Below are 25359 nucleotides of genomic sequence, written 5' to 3' on the forward strand. Positions count from 1 at the left end.
ACTGCAGTGCTTAAGTTACATTCGAGTGGAGTACTGTGTGACAGTGGCAGGCTTTGAAAGTAGTCAAGGACAGAGAAAGGAGATGGGGGTAGGGGAGGAGGCCAGAACAGAGCAGGATGGTGGGGTGGGGAGGAGGGAAAGGAGGCCAGAAAAGAGCAGGGTGAGGGGGGGAAAGGAGGCCAGAACAGGGGGGGGGGGGAGGCCAAAACGGAGGAAGGGGGGGTTGGAGGCCACAACAGAGGAGGGGGAGGGGTGAGATGCCAGAACAGAGGGGTTGGGGAAGAGGCCAGAACAGAGGGGGGCAGGTGGGCCTATGATGTTGAGGGCATCTACTCCCAACACTTGAGGCAAAGAGGGGGACTATTTACAATATCAATAATCTTTGCCATGGTAAGGGATATTGATATTGTAAAGAGAGTCAAGGGGGGATACTATGACACAAAATATTCATACTTTAAAGAGGTTTTGTGCTTTTCATTTTTTTCAACAAAACATTTTTGAAAATTAAAGTTGGCAAATTTTTTTGGGGGGTGCAAGTAGTTGACCTTGCCTAGGGTGCAAAATAGTCTGGCACTGGACCTGCCTGGGAGTCAATTGAAGGACTTTTCTAGACCCAACACCATTGGGAAGAAAGCATGCCAGTGTGGCAACTCAACCAACACACCGAGGGTTGTTAACGACTGTTTTTATTCATATTCAGCACATCCCTTTAAGGGCAGCATGAGCTCAGTCACCTGGTGCATTGTGACTGCCCAAGGTGCGCACTGGAAGGGATGCTGGAGTCAGAGAGAAACCTCTGACGATGCCATTTCCCCATGGCTGCCCCACCACGTGGCGATACAAGTGGGGCCGGTTCGCCATGAGGATGTGTGCCGCCACACCAGCACCTTTACTTCTTCAGGAGTTTGTGGAGGTACAGTATAAAATCTGAAACCTTAGCAAACTTCTACAGTGGCATAGTGGAAGGTGTGCTGACTGACTATATCACGGTATGAGGAAGGCCTTGCAAAAAGTAATGGACACACCCAATACCCTACAAGCCAAAAAGTTCAAAGTTCAAATTTATTATCAGAATACATACATGAGATCACATACAACCCTGAGATTCCGCCAATAAATTTGAACTTTGATAGAATGGGCCCTTTGGCCGAACCTATCTATGCTGACCAAATTGGTATCTGAGCTAGTCCCATTTGCCTTCATTTTGTCCAGATCCTTCCAAGTTCTTCCTATCCATAAATCTCTCCAAAAGTCTTTTGCATGTTATTGTTGTGCTCACCTATAGTTTCTTGTGGTAATCATTCCAGATATGGATCTCCCTCTGTGTGAAAAAGCTTCCTCTTAAGTCCTTCTTAAATGTTTCCTCTCTCAGCTTAAACCTACATCTAGAATCATCTATCCTGGGATTAAGACTATGAGCATTCACTATTTCGACATTCCTCATTTTATAAACCTCTAAAATCCTCCCTCAGACATCTTTGTTCAAGATGGGGGGAAAAAAGACTCCTAATGAACTTCCTCTGCACCCTTTCCATTGTATTCATGTCTTTCCTTTCGCTGGGCAACCAGAACTGCACACAGTACACTAAGCATGGTCTCACCAACACATTTTACAGCAGAATCATGAGATTCCAACTTTTGTACTCTACAGTCTGCCCAATAAGGGAAGCAGACCAAGTTCTATCTGCACCACCTTGTCCATCAGAGTTACCATTTTCAAGGAACTATGCACCATTACCCCTATCTATTCAAACACTCAATTGCCCTACAAATCACCATGTAGGTCCTGCCCTGGTTTGATTTACCATAGTGTAAAATCTCACACTTGTCCGAGTTATTTTATGTTTGCCACTCCCTGACCCTCTAGATCCAGATCTAGATCCTGTTCACCCTTCCTCACTATCCACTGCATCACTAAGTTTGGTGTCATCAACAAACTTATGATCAAGTTAACTACATTGCCATCCAAATTATTAATACCCTGTATAGATGAGAAGCAGCAGCAGGCCCAGAATGGACCCCTGTAGCACACCACTGGTCACTGGCTTCCAATCAGAAAAAAAAATCCTTTTTCAACTACAATCTACCTCCTTTAAGCTAATTTTAATTCCAATAGGCTAGCTCACCTTGGATCCCATGTGATCTAACTTTTCAGACTAACCTACCATGCAGGATCTTGTCAAAGGTTTTATTAAAGTACATGCAATGCCCTGTCCATCAATCCTCTATCACATCTTCCAAAAAAAAACTCTTATCAGGTTCATAAGACATAATCTCTCCAATCAGTCCCTCATTAACCACATGCTGGTTGAACTGGTCCTTCAGAATCTCCTCCAACAACCTTCCAACCACTGATATCAAGCTCAATGGCCTGTAGTTGCCTGGTTTGTCTTTGCTGCCCTCTTGAAATAATGGCATTACATTAGCCACCATTCTTCCTTCTGGCACCACCTGAGGCCAAAGATGAAAGTCAATGTGTCTGGTGAAGCCCATCTTAACACAACAAATGCAGAGTATATTGAGTTTGAGACAATAGATGTGGTGATACACATTTGGTCTCTTAAATATTAACTCAGAAAATTGAGGTGGCTACTAGACAAAGTGGTTGCAAGCAGTACCTGAAGTGAATGATGCAGACTGTATGAAGAGAAACTTTATATGAGAGTTTCAAGGTGATCTGATCTTCAAAAGTGAAAAGGTAACTATTTTCAAACTGTGAAGGAATGACATAAAATACCTTGAATCCTGTAAACTGGGAGAGAATTGTTGTAGAGAAAGTTTTCACTGGTCTGGAATAAACAGGGAGAACAAGGTCTGCTTATGTCAGTAACGAATAATTAGTGATGCTCGTAGAGACTGGCTAATTATTGAATTTTATTGAATTTCCTTTTATTATTACAACAGGAGAATATAGCATATACATTATTTGTAATATTTATCCTTTGACATAATTGTTCTATTAATGTTGTCACCCTTTTATGGATTATTCCAAAAATTATTTGTGGTCTAGTATTACCACAACAGAGTTTGAGATAGAAGGTTCTGGATTGTGTGTTTGAAAGAAAGCAACTCCAATTACATTTCCCGATTCTATAAAGTTCAAATTTATTATCATCTGATTATACATATCTTCTTTGGCTTGGCTTTGCGGACAAAGATTTATGGAGGGGTAATGTCCACGTCAGCTGCAGGCTGATATACCCCTCCATAAATCTTCGTCCGCGAAGCCAAGCCAAAGAAAAATAAATACTATGCATATTATTTTTAATACATGTATAGTATTTTGGATTGAATGTTTTACTCATATTTTTGAGGCTGTTCATTCCATTCTCATCATTGGAATTAATTTAAGTCAACAAACTATAGATTTGGCAAATAGTGGATGTGTACCCAAGAATAAACTTTCATTATCTAATACTGCATTTTTTTTAAAAAGTCTCATTATGCTTCAAGGCAACTGACAAGGAGTGGCCTAACTATCATATCATTTCTGTAGCTAACTCTTCAAAGCAAGGAACACTTACAAATCAGGAATCTAAACCTCTTGCACTGCTCTAGGTTTATGTATGAATGCAATGACTGGTGTGTATTACATGCCCGTGAGTAGACTTATTGGATTTTTTCTGGTCAATTAAACTGATTAAATCCACTGAAATATGCAAAACAATTCCTTTACTTTTCTTATTCTGAATTTAGATGTAAAATCTTTAACTTTGACATGCCTTTGGATTTTCACTGTCAGTATAATTCAATCTGTTTTTCCACATTTTTGTGTTTGATGGCTGTTGAGTACTTCAGAATTTAAATTGTTGAGGATTGTTTTCTGGTCATATTTTTGAATACAAGCAAGCCAACGAGATTTGATGCCCTCAATAATATGTTTCCTTTGTTGCTGTTGTAATATTTTATATTAAATATATTTCAAATTAATTTTACTTGGAGAGTTTATTTTCCTAGTTCTCAGATGATAAATCTTAGTATGTTGGTCAACTGCAGTTGACTACTATATTCCTAAAATGAAAGAAAAGTGTTAAATTTGCCCTACTTTGCTTTGAATCAACACTCCTAAGGATAATTTCACTTCGCATCCCTCAAATATGAACCTCCTGTCAGTGGCAAATGCATATTTTCCCTCTTATAAAATATGCCATTATGTTTTATTCACTTCACACAAAAGAATAGCAGAAAAATTGCCCCACTGATAGTCAATAATTGTGGCACTTGCACTGCTGCCAGCAATGAAGAAATCTGCTCATAAGAAAAAGCAGGTGGTGGGGCATCATGCTTAATAGTCAGTGTGTGCCACAGTAATTAGCTGTAGCATTTGCTAAAATTAACAATTAGCTAACGTGCAATTCAGTGTTCGCAGACTGCAGTTTACTTCATATAATCATTTTATTTTGGGAATAATTGTTCTGCACAATTATTTTCATTCAGATATTTCCTGCACTTGAAATATGAAGTAATAATTTCATGCATTCAACAGTTGAAAAATATTTTTCAACATTGTTTATTTGAATATCTAATTTCATAATGTCTCATTGAAATTACAATTATTAAGCATTGCTATAAGTTTAACTTTTTAAGAATATTTGTAAATGTAATTAACCAGTTAGTGCCACATTTTCTTCTGGTGTTTCCTGCAATGTATGTCAACAAATTATACAATCTTTAAAAAAATATGCTGGCTAATGCCATCTTGTACTGACACCGTAAGTGAAAAGCTAAGTTTGCAGTCCTGTGCTGGTCTTGCACAGGCCATAAGCTATGACTCTTGCTATTCTAACCCTTTTTAGTGATCTTCCTTTCAACATGCTATGGAATACACAGCTCACACCAGTGGGGAACTTTACTATAGCAAGGGCCACCCACTTGCATATTATCTGTGCCTGCCCTGCAACATGACACAGGAACAAAGTAGACATTAACCGCTACATTAAACCCAGGAGGAAAGTAATCAGTAACCTGTTATTCCCTTAATAAAGGGAAACACATGCAGTGTGAAATACAGAAGACTAATCAATAGTATACTAGACAATGCAATGTGCCAAACAAATTGCAAATCAATTAGAATCCTTATTTTCTTTGAAACTGTTCACTATATATGAAGCAATTACTTGTTCATTAGACCTAATTTAACAGCATGACTACCCTAGCAACAACTGGCAGCGTCTGGCTATCAAACTGCAGAAGGAAAACGAGTGACAGCTTATTTTTTCTCCATTGCCAACTCTCAAAAAGAAAAGAAAATGGAGAATTTATTACAGAATGAGTTGATTTAAAGGCCGCTTTGCAAAGCTTCAGATGTTTTCAATGGAAGTCAAATTTAAGGAAATTCTTGAGAGTAATCCTCTATCATTGATCATGGATCACTGCTTTTTTAAAAAAGCAAAATACATTTTAGTCACAAACTGTCAACAAAATTGATGTACCTAGTTTGCAACTAATAAACTTGAGGTACAATATACATTCTTAAAAAGTCAGCCTCGTGTACAAAAAATCCACACGGCAGCCAACATTTTCCTAATGAAAACCCTACCAATATCCAACTTCCTTCCCTAAAATCCCTATGAATGGATGCATACTCTCATGGGTAACCTTAATTAAATGTTGTTTTTCTATATGTATTCAAGAAATTGTAAATTGGACAATGCACATTTGAAATTTGGAGAAAGACTAGTTGAAAATACAGTAAGAATTCTTAAAAGTAGAATTCACAAAGGTCTTTCATCTAATTTAGGAGAAGAATGCCAAAAACAAAATCCATGTCTTAGCAATAACACAGTGAGCTCATTCGCAGATACTTTTGAAAAAAAAAACGATAACATAAAAAGGACCCACTCCCTTTTGTTGTTAAGTCTTACCAAAACATGAATAGAAAAGTCCTTTTGTGATGTCTGACTCGATGATTCTTATTCATCAGCTTTACAGAGTTATATTAACATAGTAATTTGTTCCTGCAAAACAGAAAGTGACAGTAAATTAACTATGGCATTTATGTTGAAGCAAACCCATCTATTTCAAAGAATAGTTAAGCATTTTTCCTGCATCTTTTTATTTGGATTACAAATACAAGCAATTTGCAGTCTATTCTTATCTATCTATGAGCCAGTAGAATAAGTGTTCAACTCCAGTTGCTATAGTACTTTCAAGAACCACTCTGTCTTGCCATAAATTCTACTTAAGTGAAATAGCTCAAAGGGATATCTGGAGCAACTGTAGCAAATAATGAATTTCTAAGGCATCGTAGGAGCAAACACTTATCTTATTTACACTCCTTACACACCAATTGCTTAGTGACCCTTTTAGACTCAGATGAGTGCAAGTCTGCAAATTTTTTCTTGCCTGCCATTTTTTGGCATGCTGGGCACATGATCTAATAAACATTTGCAGTGCCAAAGGAAGCAATATAGAAGAGCTTTATCTTTTTAGTTCCCTGCATAAGAGACTCTTCTCACTCGTTAATATCTCCATCCAGAATGTGATCAACCATGCAATCAAGTGGCAAACAATTTGTTGACTAATTAAACTAACACAACAAGCACTCTAGCACCTACAAGTGACAAGTTTAGCAGAAGCAAGTGGAAACTCTGAATTGAGCCTTTTTTTTAGAATATCATGCCAAATCTAATTCTGACTGAGTATCATTCAATTATACTTGACTTCCACTATGTGGTGACATGCTTACAATAATTCATCATGTGTGACAATACCTTAATATCAAGGAAAGTTTAAAGGATTTGCAAATAAAAGCATTTCATTCAAAAGGGAAATCCAATCATCACATAAGAGGTATGTGAATAGTTTAGAGGTCTAATGATTGTAGTCCATATAATTCTGTAATTGTGAGTCAAACTGAAGCAGTGGTCAAACCGATAGAGCACCTCTTATTATTGTTTGTTTCCATCCAGATTTAACCATTTTTAAAAAAGAATAGAGAATATACTAAAGTTTTAAAAATCTCAGGAGTTTGAGAATTTCTTAACAGAACGCTATTCCACAATATTTCTGCTTCAAAGACTTTTACCAACACAGTTTGTTCTTTTGCAGCATCCATTGTAGATAATCTTCAGCACAAACTGAAAATTTGATATAAAATTCATAAATTATTTAAACTCCATAATATCAATTGATATTGTTAAAAATGCAATCACTGTTGAATGAAGAAAACATCGGTTGCAAGTAAGTGACTGTGACATTGCAGTTCAAGTCCCTATCTGCTTCCAGTATGTAAGAAAAGTGTATCCTACTAGGCAGCTGAGCCTTATTGCTTGTATTTGACATCATACAAAGTTAAGCTACAGTATCGGTTCAGGTGAATTGAAAGGTATTCATATGTTCATTGGACTATCCAGCAAAGGATGCAGCCATTTTACAGAATGTTTTGGAATAAGGATATCTGCTTCATACGCTGGGTGCATTTATGTGTGGAAGCCTGCCTACATGGAGCTGTATAATAGCAGTAAGAGGTCTTTCTAATTAAGTAATCAGTATTAAAATATAACTGCAACTATAGAATTAATCAACCTAACAAAACACAGATTTATTATACTTCTATGCACTCTTCCAAAATATTGTTAGTATTTTCAATGTTTGTCATTTTATAATGTTCCAAGTATCATCTTGGGCTGGAACAAGTACACAACTGTCACTTTAACATTGCTGGCAAACGACCCCCTTATGCATTATAACATGCTGTATTTTGGCAGGAAATCAATAAAATGAAAATCTGTTCTAATCATCCATACATTTACCATCACAATCAACAATCAAAGCCAAGACCTGCTTCTTTATCCACAGGCTCCAGCCTCCCAATTTCCTGCTGTGAAAGGCAGAGTAAATTAGAACCCTCAGCTCCTGTTAGCTGGGCTTAATGGGCATGATTTGTGAACCATTAAATGATTGCTCCTGAGTAGTATGCCAGCACACAGGTGACAGGTGCAGTAAATCAACTGATGAGTCCATAACAGATCTGCACAAATCAGAAATCTGTGACATTTAGGTTGAGGAGAAACATTTCTGTCAACAAGGAAGTGATTTCTGCAGTGGTCCAGGCTTGAAGCAATTATGCTCCTCTTCTTAATGGCTTAAAACTGAACAAATTGTAATGGAAGATAAACAAGTACTTTATCAGTTAATGATAATACTATAGAACTCAAATGTCTAAATCAGTTAACTGCCACATTACTGACTTAAGAACTTTGCTATTGTGAATGTGATAAACTTAAATTTGTTACGAAAGTATATTTGTTATTCTACATTTAACAAATCACTTTAGGTACTGATTACTTTTTAAGATAGGAGATTTTGAAATGTAAATTACATTTTTAATATACAATACTAGATATAATTATTTTGTTGCTTCCTATTAAACATGGGCTTTGAATCTCATCTTTTCCTGCTGGCACTTTATTAGTGTTCCTATAAAGACTCTCTCCACAGCAGAGATACATTTCAGCAATTGTTCTGATATAAATCAATAAAGAATCCATCAAGAACAGACTTTGTAAGCATAATATTTTAAAAAGAGAGGATCAAAAACCTTTTTATGTGCAAATGCCTTCTTTGATTGGAGGGGGGGGGGTACTTTGATTAGTTTGGACAAGTTAATAACTGTAGTGTGAGACTTTGAAGCTGTCATTTGGTACCAATCCAATTTATGTTTTTGTATCCAAGCATATTTTTTTCTGACAGCAGACAACAACCTTTCTGAAATTTTTTTTTAAACTTAACAAAAGAATGGATACTTATTTGGATTGATTAAAATAACAGATTTATGTAGTGATGGCCAGTTTCAGATTCTGATATTCTTTTGCAAACATGCTGAGTCTCAGTCATCAGATAAGTGGAAAAAAAGTTGCCATTAATCGATGAAAGGAAAATAAAATCATTTTAGGTTCTGCAGGAATAATTTGCCTCAGGCCTCATTGCTACCTTGATTATCCAGTAAAGAACAAAAGCTGAGTAAATGCCAAGGCAATAAACAGTGTTAGCTGGGCAGAACAACCATGATAATGAAGCAAGAACTGCATTTGATGTGCACTTATTAAAGAGATGCAAGTTTATTGCATATCCACATCTCAATCTCGCTTTTTTCACTAATGTCCAATTTCTTTTCCCATAATATCTAAGGGAAACACTGTCTTCCAGATTAACTAAATAATGTTGACTTTTGACGGTCTTTACATATAATTAAATTGTCTGTTACCTTAAATATAAAATATGGAAAATAAAAATGTTTTTTTCAAATTGTAAAAAAAAATTCATTCATGTACAAGAGGTTGTTTGTGCAATGAGATTTCTCTTTTCTGAGTCAATGTTACAATGTGAACATTGCAACAGCATTAAAATATCTTTACTACAAGAAGATTTGAGAATGACTCCAGAAATAATATGTTTGGTTCTAATTCAAGAGTCCAAACACTTTTGCTGCTTTACCTTCACCAGGATACTATGGATACTGGCTTAGACTTGCGGTCGACTCTTGACATTAATAAGAGGAACTGATGAATAGAAGATGCACCAAGGGCTCTCAGTTCCAACTTCCACCCACCCACAACTCTGCAGGAGAAATTTGGAGAAAGGAAAACTAACAGAGAACCACACTGATCTGGGGATTGAAAATTCAGACCTGGGTGAGGAAGCAATAATAATTGAGACCAGTTACTTTTCTGCCATCCAGCCAAGTCAGATCAATCAGAGAATCATCACTCATGAGTATTTTTAAGTATGATTTCAAATCAAAATATTTTCTCTCATGACTTGTCATGATTAGAAAAAATGTCATCATTTTGGTGCAATAGATAAATTCATAAATGTATTAAAATGATTATGACTGCAAATATGCCACACCATCACTACTGGGTGAAATGAAACCCCCTAAACTGAGGCTTTAGATGTGGCTTAGATAAAAGATTAACCAAATATCAGGACACCTTTGAACATCGAATTTGTGAGTTCATTCATACCTGATTGCCACCATTTGAGTATTATCCAAAGCAGTTTCAGCTTTGTACCAAGACTAAATTTCCATAAATAGATTTGAAAAGCTAAGGCCAGTTTGAATGCAAGTTGTAGTTAGTTCTAACATGCCGTCAATTTAACATTGTCCTGGGTAAACATTGACTTTTGACTAAACCAATATTTAAAGAGCAGAGTGTTTGATCTTATTTACTGCATGGTGTTTCTGTCTTATTGAAGTAAATATTTTTCATCTCAGAAACATTTAACTACAAGCTATAGTTTGGGGAACATTTTGTTTGCATTAATTTATTTAAATTTTATTTTATCATCCCAATTAACATGGACAGTACATGGAAATTACAAACAATATCTAATGTTTTGAATAATGCATGATTTTTGATCTCTGTAAGGAGGGTAAAATTTTCCCACTCATCTAAGATAACAGGGAGTTATTTATCGTTCATCTATTTGTCTTATTTGTCAAATTGTCTATTTGTCCCATTCAGAGCCAGCTCTTCAGCGCTTGACGTCCTGCTTTGCGGAAACTGCCAAAATGTTTGGCCTGGAAGTCAGCCTGAAGAAAACTGAGGTCCTCCATCAGCCAGCTCCCCACCATGACTACCAGCCCCCCCCACATCTCCATCGGGCACACAAAACTCAAAACGGTCAACCAGTTTACCTATCTCAGCTGCACCATTTCATCAGATGCAAGGATCGACAATGAGATAGACAACAGACTCATCAAGGCAAATAGTGCCTTTGGAAGACTACACAAAAGAGTCTGGAAAAACAACCAACTGAAAAACCTCACAAAGATAAGCGTATACAGAGCCGTTGTCATACCCACACTCCTGTTCGGCTCTGAATCATGGGTCCTCTACCGGCACCACCTACGGCTCCTAGAACGCTTCCACCAGCGTTGTCTCCGCTCCATCTTCAACATCCATTGGAGCGCTTACATCCCTAACGTCGAAGTACTCGAGATGGCAGAGGTCGACAGCATCGAGTCCACGCTGCTGAAGATCCAGCTGCGCTGGGTGGGTCACGTCTCCAGAATGGAGGACCATCGCCTTCCCAAGATCGTGTTATATGGCGAGCTCTCCACTGGCCACCGTGACAGAGGTGCACCAAAGAAAAGGTACAAGGACTGCCTAAAGAAATCTCTTGGTGCCTGCCACATTGACCACCGCCAGTGGGCTGATATCGCCTCAAACCGTGCATCTTGGCGCCTCACAGTTTGGCGGGCAGCAACCTCCTTTGAAGAAGACCGCAGAGCCTACCTCACTGACAAAAGGCAAAGGAGGAAAAACCCAACACCCAACCCCAACCAACCAATTTTCCCCTGCAACCGCTGCAATCGTGTCTGCCTGTCCCGCATCGGACTTGTCAGCCACAAACGAGCCTGCAGCTGACGTGGACTTTTTACCCCCTCCATAAATCTTCGTCCGCGAAGCCAAGCCAAAGAAAAAGATTTGTCTTATTACTTGACCAATAATATTCAGGCACTAAATATGGAGTAACACACTCATCAAAAAGTGCCATCAAAAATAGCTTGTACTGTAAAGCTTTTTTCCTCTTGGCATTTTATTCCATTTTGCCAACCAGCCATCCTCTGGCCATTTAGTGGTACTGGAATAATTTGTTGTGCATCAATATGGATTAGTGGATAGCCCTTTCATCTTTGTGTCAGAAGGTTTTGAAGGAATAATTTCATTTGATATTGTACAGAGGGAATACGATATTCTATAAGATGATATCCTTTGAATGAGATGGAAATTCATTTTGCCTATTTTGGATGCTATACCCTAGCAAAATTAACATTGAATCATTCATGTGGTTTTGTATCTTACATTCAGTGAAATATTTCAGTCCTAGAGGACTGTTGTGGAGTTCTACCATTCATTCTATAGGATGCATTGAATCCTGTGAGAAAGATTACATCTGCTCATGAATGCACAGGGGTTGACTGTGTTTTCATAATATTAAAGGTATTCACAAATAGGCTTTGAAAATGAACAAATGAGAATTTATTGTCAAATACATAATTACAATGTAACATTCTCTGCTTCAATGTTACGTCTGTTACAGCTTCCCAGTTATGTAAAACACACTAAGACAAATTAAGTATAATTAGAATGCCATGATGAGAAAATAAAAGATAATGAATATAAAAGGATGAGAGAAAATGAAATAATTAACATTCATAGTTGGTTGGCCAACAGTGCAAAAAATGTGATGTTATAGTTCAGGTGATACAGACAGGTTTGAGATCTGGATACATAAAAAGTACAATATTAAAAATACTTGAAATTCTGAGACATGCAAGTTGAAAGAAGTGGCCTCAAAGTGTGAATAAATAGAAAGACAAATATTAAATAGAAATCTAAAGGGGGAGTTTCAAGTGCTCATCAAATATTCCTTAAATGTTGTGAGAGCACCTGCTTCCAGCATGTCCTCAAAGATGTCTGACTCTTACCTTAAACTCTGCCTTCCTGTGGTCTAACTAACAACCTTCCCATGCTCCTCAGAATTTAATATAATCTATTATATTTTCCATCAATCTTCTCTGTTTGAAGTCCTTTCTCATATTTGAAATGTTCCATCCAAGGCAACCTTCTGGATATATCTGTGCAATTATATCCTTCCCCTAATAGAAAGGATGGAACTTTGCACAGTACTCCAGTGGTGGCCAAATTATAGAGTTGTGGCACAACCTCGATGCTTTTATGCTGTCCCAACTAATAGAAGCAACTATCCAATATGCCTTCTTAACCAGCCTTTTCTACCAATACAAATATCTTCTGAGGTCCTTGGATTCCTGACAGGCACCAAGGTAAAGGTACTTTTAGGGTCATACCATTAAGTGTGTATATTCTAACCTTACTATACTTCCCACAATGCATTATTTCACATTTTTCAAGATTTTACAACTCTACAAATCTTTAGTAAGACCACTCTTAAAGTATTGTGTTCAGTTCTGGACATCTCATTATAGGAATGATGTGAAAGCTATGGAAAGAGGGCAGAGGAGATCTACCAGGATGAGATCTGGGTTGGGAAATCAATCTTATGTGCCAAGGTTAGAAGAGCTGGGGGCCTTTCACTTTGGAGCATAGAAGGATGAGAGGAGACTTGATAGAGGATCTACAAGATTATGCAGTGCATAGATAGGGTGGACAGCTAGCACCTGCTTCTTAGGGCAGGATCAGCAAACATCAGAGGACATAAGTACAAAGTTAAGGGATTGAAGTTTAGGGAAGAATCAGAAGTAAATGTTTTTACACTGAGAGTTGTGGGTTCCTGGAATGCCTTGCTGGGGTTGGTGGAAGCTGAAATATTGGGGGCATTTAAGAGACTCTTAGATGGACATATGGGTGAGAGGAAAAATAGAAGGTTATGGGGTAGGGAGTGTTTAGTACTTTTTTTATATAGGAAGGGATATACTGGTTGGCACAACATCGAGGGCCAAAGGGCCTGCACTGTGCTGTATTGTTCTATTCTATTTAATTCTATTTGTCATTTCTCTGCCTATCTCACCAACTATAGTAAAATCCTCATTATCTGGAATTCAAGCAACCAGCAACCCCAAGGAATGGCAAAAAAAACCTCAGGGTAATAAATAAATAATGATTAAAAATAAATAATTTATTTTTAATGTTTGAAACTGTAAAAGTAAATGTTTTCTGAAGCAATACACAACACTTGGTGCAGATGGAAGCAAACATTCAGCCAGTGGAGCGCCCGGTTGTACCCTGGCCGCAGCAGCTGTTTGAATAAAGTTTTGTTTGAATAAAATGGTGTTGCCCAGGATGAAGAATTTGTTCGCTGCTGGGGTGATTTTCCCGAAGTGTCTTCCTAACCCTGTCACTAACATCCCTCTGTGATTTATTCCCCAGATCAAGGCTACTGCCACAAACAAATTCTTAGCCTTTAAATAGAGATTCAGATTTCTTTCATTTTCAGTAGATTAAACAGAAATCATTTTAGAACCAAGATTATAGTTGGAATTTTCTTTCATGATTAATACTATATTCTCTATTGAAAAGGAATGTTTATTATATGCAAACTTCAGCTTCAGCTTCAGCTGGAGATGGAATGATGGTGAAATTGAGGACAGTTCCCACTCCTTTGAAGGTAACAATAGATATTTAACAATTAAATAAATTAAAAAATAAGATTGCATAAACACAGGTTGGATTATAAGTGTGATTATGTAAACATAACCATATTTTTTCATCATGCAATTTGTATTTATTTATTGTTCCTGAGAAATCATTCTACGCTTTAACTGTTCTGCTAATTATCTCTCAAAAATAATGGACCTGACATTGTAGGAAACCTTTGGTGAATCTGTGGCCTACAAATAATATTAGTCTGAAAAATGCTTTGTTCATACATTACAGACTTGATGTATTCTGCAATAGGTCAGAGGATGAATAATTGATTATTTTCCCTTGACTAGATTGGCTGAGAAAACTTCAAATGGACCTTTAGGGGAATAAAATTATATTTTATTTTATTTCAAGTTCTTATTGTGGAAAAAATATTAGATTAAGTTTAAGTTATCGTTGAACTATTAATTCAGATTTTAGTTCATAATGATAATATAAAAGCGTGTAAATATATTTTATAATTTTTTCTTATATTTGGTTTTTAAATCTTATTTCAGTTTTAATGTTTTTGTTTAAAGGATTAGATTTCTCTGAATGTTTCAGAAACATATCAAATATTCAGATGATATCCTTTGAAAATCTTTGACAATTTTTGTTGGCAGGTTCATTTAGGTTGCCTTGCTTGATTTAAATACATGAAAGATCTTTTTGTCGCACAGCACATTGCAACTAAGGAATCTTCCCAGCAGTTTCTGGAAATATCTGTTGCAAAGATTTCTGGAACTAAGTGAATAATTTGTATTGCGAGTGTTAGAGAGGAGAGAACACTCATTTCTACTCACTAACTGCACATTCTAAGCCAATATTTTGCTTGTTTTATTCTTGTATTTTTCCCAATATGCAATCTGGGTTTAAATATCCAGACCCAACATTTGCCATTTCCCTAAATATAGATCATAACAGAGTTTATTCATACTTTATTACAAAACTCAGTATCATTTGGAAAATCAAAAGAACTGTATGGCTATGTTAGACTTTTTTGCACATCTATGTACTGGTATATTACAGAAGCAAAAACTTGGGTGAAAAGAGATTGGTAAGATAAAGAGGAGCAAATATTGGGAACTAAAACCGTAACTGAATAATGAGTGAGCTTTAATGAAGACTTGGGATATAGGATAAGTACATTCCCATAAAGGAGACAGATGGAAGAATCAAATCCAGATCTATTTGGATAAAAAGAGAAATAGTAAAAATGACAAATGAGAATGGGAAGGTGAGTGATTCATATCAGAGGAACGCGCCCAGCATGAACTAAGCTGAATATTGTTAGCTGAGGGATAAAATGAAAAAGACACTATACGAGAATGTAGACAGTATGAGCAGTCAATGAAAGATAAAATAAAAGGAAATCAATAATCTTCTTTAAGCTTGTAAATAGTAAGACCCTGCAGTGCATAGAAGTAACAATGATATAGGTAACAAAAAATGCGATTTTAAGGAGTCAGGAAAATAATTGAGAATCAGGACTTGAAAGATAATAGTGACTAGATTATTCCCTGTACCACATGCCAATACACAGAAAAATAGATGCTTTGCACAGGTAAGTGAAGGGCTGGAGAGATGGGGTAAAAGAGACGGCTTCAGACTTCTGGGGTATTTGGACCCATCCTGGGCATTAGTCTGTCAGGCTAGATGGTTTACATGTCGATAAAATTGGGACAAATTTGGCAACAGAAGAAAAAAATGTGCAGAAAGGATTGAAAAGTACTGATGGAAGAAAATATTGCAGTGCCAGGGAGAGGGAGTACCCTGTAATGATTTAGGATAGAATATATCTGTGTAGAATTAAGAAATTTCAACATAATATTGGAACAATCAACTGGGAGTTGTGCTGTGGGGTAAACTTGGAAGGAAATGGCAGAGTTGGTGAAAACCATAGAGCTATAATGGGAGACTTCAAATGTCAATGAATGGGATAGCAATTCAATAAAGGGCAAAGGTGAAGGGGATGTGTGTTCAGGAAAATTGATCAGTGTTTCTAGTCCATCAAGGAAGATACATTGCTCAGCTTGGTTTTGGGAAACAAGCCATGCCAAAACTGGAGCAAATATCAATAGAGAAATATCTCAGAAACAGTAATCATAATATTGTAAGATTCAGAAAAGCTATGAAAAAAATTGTAGTCAAAATAATCAGATAAAGAAGGGTCAATTTCAATAGGATTAAAACAGAGGGAGAAGATTAATGATCACTTTGAAAGGTAGGGATTAATCAGAGACAGCCCATGTCACTTTATCGAGGGCAGATCTTGTCTGATGAATTTGATTGAATTCTTTAAAGTGGTAACAATAGAACAATGAGGGCAGAGTAACAGTAGAGCAGTAATAAGATCCTATGTGGAAAACTTGTTCAAAAAGTTAGTCAATGGGATTCACTGCAAGTTGGCAAACTGGCTTAGCAATTGAAAAGAGAGAACAATGGTAGAGCATTGGTTTTGTGATTGGATAAATTGGTGCTGCAATACTTTCTAATATATGTGAATGACTTAGGTGGATGTGGGAGGCAAGGTCAATAAGTTCACAGATGACATGAGGATTGGAGGTGTCATTGATACTGTAGAAATCAGACTACAGAGAGCTATTGAAGTCTTTGAAATGATCTGAAAAATGGCAGATGGAATTTAATCCAGACAAACATGAGATGATGTATTTTGGGAGTTCTAATGAGGCTATGTCATGCATCATAAATGGTAGGGTCTTCGTGGAATTGAGGAAAAGAAGGATCTTGAGGTGCATAGATATTTGAAGTTGGTAGTACAGATGGATAACATGGTTAGGAAGGCATATAGGATGCTTGCTGTCGTTAGTTGGAGCACTGAAGACAAATGTAGGGAAGTTATGCTTCAAGTTTTTAAAACCTTAGGCAGACTTTAGCTGGAGAACTGTGCGAACATTTGATCACCATGTTACAGGAATGATGTAAGAGCACTGGAGAGAATGCAGAGAAGATTCAATAGGATGTTGTCTGAGATAGGGTAGATGATAAGAAACTTCCTCCTATTTCAAAACTGGATAAAACTAGAGGACATTGGCATAGGGTAAAGGGGGAGTGATTTGGATGGGATGTAGAGCAAAACAGTACAGCACAGGAACAGGTCCTTTGGCCCATGATGACTGCGCCAACCACGATGCTAAATTAAACTAAACTCTGCTGCTTGCATGTGAAACATGTCCCCCTGTTCCCTGCACATTCATCTGTCCATCATATCTACTTCCACCGCTGCAACTGGGAATTTGTTCCATCATCTATCACTCGATGTAAAAGCTCTTGTCCCACACATCTGCTTTAAACTCCCAACCCCTTCTCACCTTAAATGCATGTCCTCTAATATCTGACATTTTCACCCTCAGACACGGTCTTAAAAAAAAATTACACAAATGGCGAGGTCCTGTATTGCCTGCCAAAAAGCAAAGGTTCAGCAGCATACTAAGGCATCACTGCAGTCCTTCCCAAAGTTACTCAGCGCTTTGCTCATATTTACATGGACATAATTTGTCCACTTTGTGTTTCAAGAGGATACCATTATCTTTTTACTGTAATAGACAGGTTTACGTGGTGGCCTGAGGCCATGCCTATGGTAGATGCTACTGCAGACACTTGTGCTCGAGAATTCCTCAGTTCTTGGGTGTCTTCTTTTGGTTTACCTGCGCATGTTACTTCGGATAGAGGACCACAATTTACTTACTCGCTGTGGACGACCTTGTCTCACTTGCTCAGTACAACAATTCGTCATATGAATACCTATCATCCTCAGGCCAATGGAATGGTGGAAAAATTTCATCTCAAGTTGGCCTTGATGGCTCGGTTAGAGGGCCTGAACTGGGCTGATGAGCTGCCCTGGGTATTACTGGGCATTAGAACCGCTCCAAAGGAGGATCTCCAAGCTTCATCTGCGGAGCTCATGTGCGGCATACCGTTGATGGTCCCAGGGGAGTTCGTCCCCTGCCATTCAAACTCCAGTGATGATTCTAAGGAACTATTGAGCAGGATAAGGAAGACTATAGGAAAATTGACCCCTATATCACCATCATCACATGGAGAATACTCTTCTTTTGTGTCCGAAGACCTCAAAAACTGCAAATACGTCTTCATCTGAAGGGGAATGCTTGGTCAACTTTTACAGATGCCCTACTAAGGGCCTTATTGGATACTCAGACAAACTAGATTAACTAGTATTTTGGATGTTGGAGGGAAGCCAAAGTCTTTCACTATTGACAGGCTTAAACCAGCTCATGTGGACAAGTGTTCCCCACTGCAGCAGCCAACAGTCTGTCACAGAGGTCGACAATCTAAAAGACAGACAAACCTTTCCAGGGGGTGGGGCATATAGTGGCACTATGATGGTACTACAACTCCCAGGAGGCATTGAACCAGCCTTGTGATGACAGTGCTTGATGATGTCAGTGCGTGTCAAGCGCGTGATTTGGACTTTTAAAAGGTTGCGTGGGTGATGAAGAGTAAATCCGTTTGATTCACTCTAGAAATGCTTTGTGTGGTTACTTTGTCATGTTCACTGCGATTCCACTGGCGACAGTCACCAGCGACAGTCATACAACTATCTGGATGCGTTGGTTGGGTTTCACAGGTGCTGCCATAATGTTCTTTCATGGCTTCCCACTCAATTGCAGAAGGTGGAACATAAACTGCTGTGATCAGTTTGGCTGTGAATTTCCTGGGTAGATTGAAAGACCTGTGCCTCACCATTAAGAACTTTATCTGTGGTGAGCAGTGAGCCCTTACTATTGAGATGCTAATAAACCAGTAAAACCTCTGTCATATCTCCCCTCAGTCTCTGACCCACCAGAGAAAACAATCTAAGTTTGTCTTGTCTCTCCTTATAGCTCATACCTTCTTATCCAAGCAGCCTCCTGGCAAATCTCTTCTGTATCTTTTCCAAAACCTACACATCCTTCCTGTAATGGAATGATCAGAATTAGATGCAATACTCTTAATACATCCTCCAATCTTTTATGTAACTGCAATATGTATTATTTTGGAGTGAGATTTTCTTCACTCAGAGAGTTGCAAGTACCTGGAGTTTACTGTCTGTGAGAATTGTTGAAGCAGCGTTGTTGCAATAATCTAAGAGTGTATAAATGTGCATTTGAATTGCTTGGGCACAGGTAGCTTTTGTCCAAGTGCTGGATGATGTGATTAATACAAAGGGATGAATGAATTTGACAGAAAAGCCTGTTTCCATATTATATGGTTCTAATCTGGATAGATTAGAAATGGCAACATGGATTTGTTTAATGAAAATTATGTCGAACTGACATTTTTTGATGAAGTAAAAGAGTTGATAAAGGAAATTAAGTTGATGTTACATATGTGGACTTTTGATTGGAAGAAGGACAGGAGACAATATAAAGTAAAGCAGACATTTCCAAAAAGTGGGTACAAAAGTAGAGCGATCTCAGGGTATTCTTCATAGTTCTTTGAAAATGGCAAGGCAGGTTTAGAAAGTAGTTAAAATCATGTAGGTTCTAGGCTTTAGAAAAGGAGACATAGAATATCAGAGCAAGGAATCATGGAGAACTTGAACACTGGTTCAGCCATAATTGGAGCATTCCATCTAGTTTTAGACATGACTTTATAAAACATTTTTAAAAACACAGCATGAAAATTATGGAAAGAATGCAGAATAGATTGAACAAAATGATTCAAGGAATGAATGACTTTCATTTAATGAAATTACTGGAGAAGCTGCGGTTCTTGGAAAAGAAAGATTGTGAGAAGATCTAAAAGATATAATTCAGAATAAGAATCAGGATTTGTTGTCATGAACAAGTCATGAAATTTGGTGTTTTGTGGCAGCATCGTAGTGGAAACATACATATTATAACCATTTTATGACATTACTATAAGAAATAGCAGATCTTTAGTCTATTAATTATTCAGGAATCTGATGGCAGTGGAGAAGAAGCTGTCCTTGTGCTATTAAGTGCTTGTCTTTGGGCTCTTGTACCTTTTTTCCCTGATGGTAGCAGAGTGAAGAGGACATGACCTGGGTGGTGGGGATCTTTGAGGATAGATGCTGCCTTTTTAAGACACTGGCTCGAGAGACTATCCTCAACAATGAAAGATCAGTGACTGTGGAACTTAAAGAGAAGATGATTGCCAAAGAGCAAATAGTGAATTGTAGGAAATAGAATTTACACAGCAGGTGATTTGAGATTGGAATGCAATGTTAGGAGTAATAGTGGAAGCAGATTCAATTGAGGTATTCAAAATGGAGTTGGATAAATTAATGAAATTAAATAATTTGTAGAGCTATATGGGTTACTCTTACATTCATCCAGAAGAGACATGTCAAGCTGAAAGAGCACTTTCCATTCTGTTGCCAATCTGTGATCTGTGAGGGCAGCATGCCTTTACAGAGTAAGTGATTGGGACTGGGATTCTAATCCCACACTGTCTGTAAGGAGTTTGTACATTCTCCCTGTGTCTGCCTTGGTTTTCCCACGGGGTTCTGGTTTCTTCTCACTGTTGAAAACATACTGGGAGTGTATGTCAATTGGGTGGTGTGGTGAACTGCTGAACTTCTGATTACCTGGATCTGCCCTGTTCCGTGACTTTACCTGTGGCCCCCTCCCTCTTTGACCTTTTATAAAGTCTCTAACACCTTGATCCTTCTCCAGAAAGCTCGGGTCATGGCACAGGACAAGGTCCCTGTCCATTGTGAATAAAAACCTATAAATCAGTGAGCCAGTCTCAGCCTCTCGGGTTATTTACTGCGCGACAATTTTATTCATAATATTTTTGTTTGCGTCACCAATAATGGACCAACTCCTGAAACTTGACAAGCTGGACATCGACCCTCAGTCGCCTAATGCCTCAGATGGCTTTGAACTTTCGCTATGCTGTTTCAAGGTCTTCCATCAAAATTCAGCCGGCATCATGGCCACTGACTCAGTCTGCATCTTTTCTTCTCCTGGGTCAGACCTTGAATGTTCCCAATGATTAGGAAAGCCATGGATAGACTCAAGGCACAATACAGGGAGAAAATTGACAAGGTAAATGGCAGGCACATGCTGGCCACTGAAAGAGAGTGACCGGGCAAAATTGGACAATGACTTCCTTCAACTCTACGGGGACTTGCATGGGCGTGCAACTTCCAGGTAGTATCAGCTGCCCAAAGCATGGAAGACATGATCTAGGATGCCTATGTTGCAGGCATCAGGTCCAACTACGTGCACCAGAGGTTACTCGAATAAGTTAGACTTAAAAGGGGCAATTGATCTTGCGAAGTCGCTGGAGATCGCCCTCCGCAATGCGGAAGCATACTCTGCGAACGGGTCCACATGAGGATCGCTATCTGGGACGTAGGATTACAGGCCACTGGTCTGCTACTGCGCCCGATTAACGAGCCAACCACAGCCACCGTCTCCCAGGAACACCTGAAGTGCTACTTCTGCAGCCAGGCAAAACACCCCCAAAAACGCTGCCCAGCGAGAGGCACGACATGCTCCAAGTGCAGGAAGAAGGGTCACTACACAAGGATATGCCAATCAGAGCCCTCCAGCCTACCGTGTGTGCAGCATGGCAGCCGCTATCTTGAATGTCAGCATCTTCCGGGAACAACCATGCTGCGACATGGGGGCCGCCATCTTGGACACTGCCGGCTTCAGGGAGACCCACACCACCACGTGGGTGCTGCCATCATGCCTCCAGATGGCGAGTCAGTGCGGGTCAGACCACAAACCAACCCTGGCCTCAGTGGTGCTTACAAAGAACAGCCCTCACCAACTCGCCTACTCCATGATGGGCATCTCCATCAACGATGAGGTGACTAAATGCTTTTTTGATAACAGGAGCACCAAGAGCTTTATTCATCCTGACAATGTCTAATGTTACTCCCTTGAGGCAAAACTGGTCGCCTACAAAGTTGCCTGAGCCTCTAAGTCTCACTCTGCAGAAACCTGCAGCTACACTATGGTGACACTGACTGTGCAGGGCACAACGTATAGAGTCTTTAAGCTCCTCATTATGCCGCAGCTCTGTGCGCCAGTACTATTGAGGCTAGACTTCCAGTGCCACTTAAAGAGTGTCACTATGTAATATGACGGCCCTCTCCCACCCCTCACAGTTGGCAACCCGCAGTTCCTTAACCAGCCATTCTCCCCCCCCTTTCCCCCCACTGGCCCAACCAACCCTGCAGTCTCTCCACCCTTTGCATCAACCCCCTCTGCTGTTCGCCAACCTCACCCCCAACTGTAAGCCAGTCACCTCAAAAAGCAGGCAACTCAATGAGGAGGATGGGACGGCATTTATAAAGGTGGAGGTACAATAATTGAGGGGATTATTGAGGTCAGCACCAACCCCTGGACAGCTTAGGTAGTGGCGGTCAAGTGTGGGGGTAAACGCAGAATGGTAATTGACTCTAGTCAAATTATTAACACGCAGCTCCCCTCTCTCGCATCACGGATATGGTCAACCAAATTGCCCAGTATGGGGTGTTCTCCACAACAGACCTGAAATCTGCCTACCACCAACTCACCATCTGCCCTGAGGATCACCAGTACATAGTTTTTGAGGTGGACGATCGACTCTACTACTTCTTAGGGTACCCTTTGGTGTCACCAATGGTGTTTCCATCTTCCAACTGGAGATGGACCGGATGTTAGACCAAACAACCTACATACCACCTTCCCATATCTGGATAGCATCATGATCTGCAGCCTCAAACTTCAAAACCATGACGCGAACTTCGAAATTCCTCTCTACTGCCAAACAACTGAGCCTGACCTACAATAAGTGTGTTTTCCTCATTATCCGACTAGCAATCCTTGGCTGAGTCATGGAGAATGGGGTCATTGGCTCCAACCCCGAACTAATGCGGCCTCTGCTAGACCTCCCCCTTCCCCACAACCTCAAGGCCCTGAAAAGGTGCTGCGGTTCTTTTCTTATTACGCCCAGTGGGTTCCAAATTATGCGGATAAAGCCTGCCCCCTTATCAGGTCCATTTCCTACTGCCTTACAAATGAAGCACGGGCAGCCTTCTGCTGCATAAAGGAGGACATTGCAAAAGCCACAACATATGCAGAGAATGAATCTGTCCCTTCCAGGTGGAGAGTGATGCATCCAATTTCCCACCGGCTGCCAGCCTTAATCAGGCAGGCCGCTCCCTTGCCTTTTTCTCCTGCACCCTCCAGGGTGCTGAAGTCCGACACCCCCCTATAGAGAAGGAGGCTCAGGCAATAGTTGATGCAGTACAGCACTGAAGGCACTACCTGGCCAGCAGATGTTTTACACTGTTCACAAAGCAACAGGCCATGGCATTCATGTTCAACAATAAACAGCGGGTAAGATAAAGAACTATAAAATTTTGAGCTGGACGATCAAGCTCTCCACCTACAATTATGACATCCTGTACCAGCCAGGGATGCTCAACAAGCTCTCAGACGCCCTGTCATGAGGGACATGTGCCAGCGTACAGGTGGATCACCTCAAAGCCTTCCACAATATGACCTCTGCCACCCCAGTATCACGAGATTTCATCCGCTTTATCAAATCTCAGAAACTGCCATACTCCATTGGGGATGTCAGAGACATGACCAGGGACTGCAAGGTCTGTGAAGAGTGCAAGCTGCACTTCTACCAACTAGACAGGGTGCATCTGAAAAAAGCCATGCACCCCTTCGAATGCCGAAGCATGGATTCAAGGGGTCCCTTCCCTCCACCAACTGCAATAAATACTTCCTCACAGTTATCGACAAATATTTGCGGTTCTCCTTTGCCATCCCCTGCCCTGGCATGGCCACCATCACTGTCATTGGGGCCCTGTGCAACCTGTTCACCCTGTTTGGGTACCTGTTGTACATCCACAGCGACTGGGGGTCCTCGTTTATGAGCGACGAGCAGCACCAGTTCTGCTGGCCAGGGGTATTGCTACCAGCAGGACCATGAGTTATAAACCCCAGGGGAATGGACAGGTAGAAAGAGAGAATAGTATTGTGTGGAAGGCCATCCTCCTTGCCTAAAGTCAAGGGAACTGCCTGTCTTTTACTGGCAGGAGGTCCTTCCAGAGGCACTCCACGCCACTCAATCTTTGCTATGTACTGCCACTAATGCTATCCCTCAAGAATGAATTTTCTCCTTCCCCAGGAAATCTTTGTCGGGGACTACTCTATCCTCCTGGCTGATGTATCCAGGCCCAGTCCTGTTACAAAAACACGTGAGGGGTCATAAAACTGACCCCCTGATAGAAAGGCTTCAGCTCCTCCACACAAACCCCCAATGCCTATATGTGGCCTACCCAGATGGGTGCAAGGAAACTTTCTCCATGTGGTACCTCATGCACTCACGGGCTCTCAATCAGCACCCCCTCCCTCCATGGACATGCAATATGTATCATTGCACCCTCCCCCCCACCCCAGTCACTCTTACCAAGCCATCATGCCCCCAGCAGATCGACCCAGCACTGGGGTATGGAATTGTATAAGTTAGGATGACCACAATTGATACTTTAGATTGCTTCAATAGTTTGATCTTCCCATAAACTGCTGGTGCAAATGGCATACAAACTGGTTTAAAAAAAAACATTACTGGGTCCAACAAACCCAGACACAAGGCATCAGAAGAGTTGCTTACCGTATATGTCTAAGACGGTATTTGAACCTTAAAAAATGTCACCACAAAACCAGGGGTTGTCTTATACACCAAGTATAAAATCTTAACCTTAATATCCTGCAGTATAGAATGCCCCATGGCGATGGAGAACAACATAAGACACTCACATAACTCCTATGGTTATTCCACTAATTTAATTTTAATGAAGTTTGCATTTGGGAAGCTGTGTTAATAATAATGTAACATTAAAACAATATAAATGTATTATAAACCCATCTAACATACTTTAAAGTAATAGAACAGCAAATGAAGCCAACAGTCGCCATTTGCAACAGTTGATGAACAGTAAACCTTAAGCCAGGCTCTCAGGGTGTGTTCTGTTTATACTGCCTCATCGGGCCAATCACAATAAATCTCGCAGTGACCAGTTACCAGTACTTTAAAACTTTTAAAGACAGAGTTTCTTGAAAAGGCTCAAGTTTTCACTAATGTACAATGAGAGGTGACATTGCACACTAGCTGATTCATGTGCTCATGGACCACTACTCACAGTCTGTGAGCAGTATCAAAATGGATATGTTGTATCAAGAAATAAAATATGCATTTTTACACGTAAGTGGACTGAAGACAACTAAGAGCACAGCAAAGACTT

The 25359-nt window shown here is 39.6% G+C and overlaps 1 long non-coding RNA gene across 3 annotated transcripts in view; it reads right to left on the reverse strand.

Annotated features, from left to right (window-relative positions):
- Positions 1-25359, reverse strand: part of LOC138753609 (uncharacterized) — a 118514-nt gene that overhangs the window by 2424 nt on the left and 90731 nt on the right. For all 3 annotated transcript variants that reach the window (XR_011351290.1, XR_011351291.1, XR_011351293.1), the window contains 2 exons: positions 5865-5957; positions 2738-2789 (listed from right to left, as the gene is read on the reverse strand). This is a non-coding gene — a long non-coding RNA (uncharacterized lncRNA). The remainder of the gene's footprint in view (positions 1-2737; positions 2790-5864; positions 5958-25359) is intronic.

The sequence above is a fragment of the Narcine bancroftii genome, chromosome 2 (genome assembly GCF_036971445.1).
Source record: "Narcine bancroftii isolate sNarBan1 chromosome 2, sNarBan1.hap1, whole genome shotgun sequence".
NCBI classification, from domain to species: Eukaryota; Metazoa; Chordata; class Chondrichthyes; order Torpediniformes; family Narcinidae; genus Narcine; species Narcine bancroftii.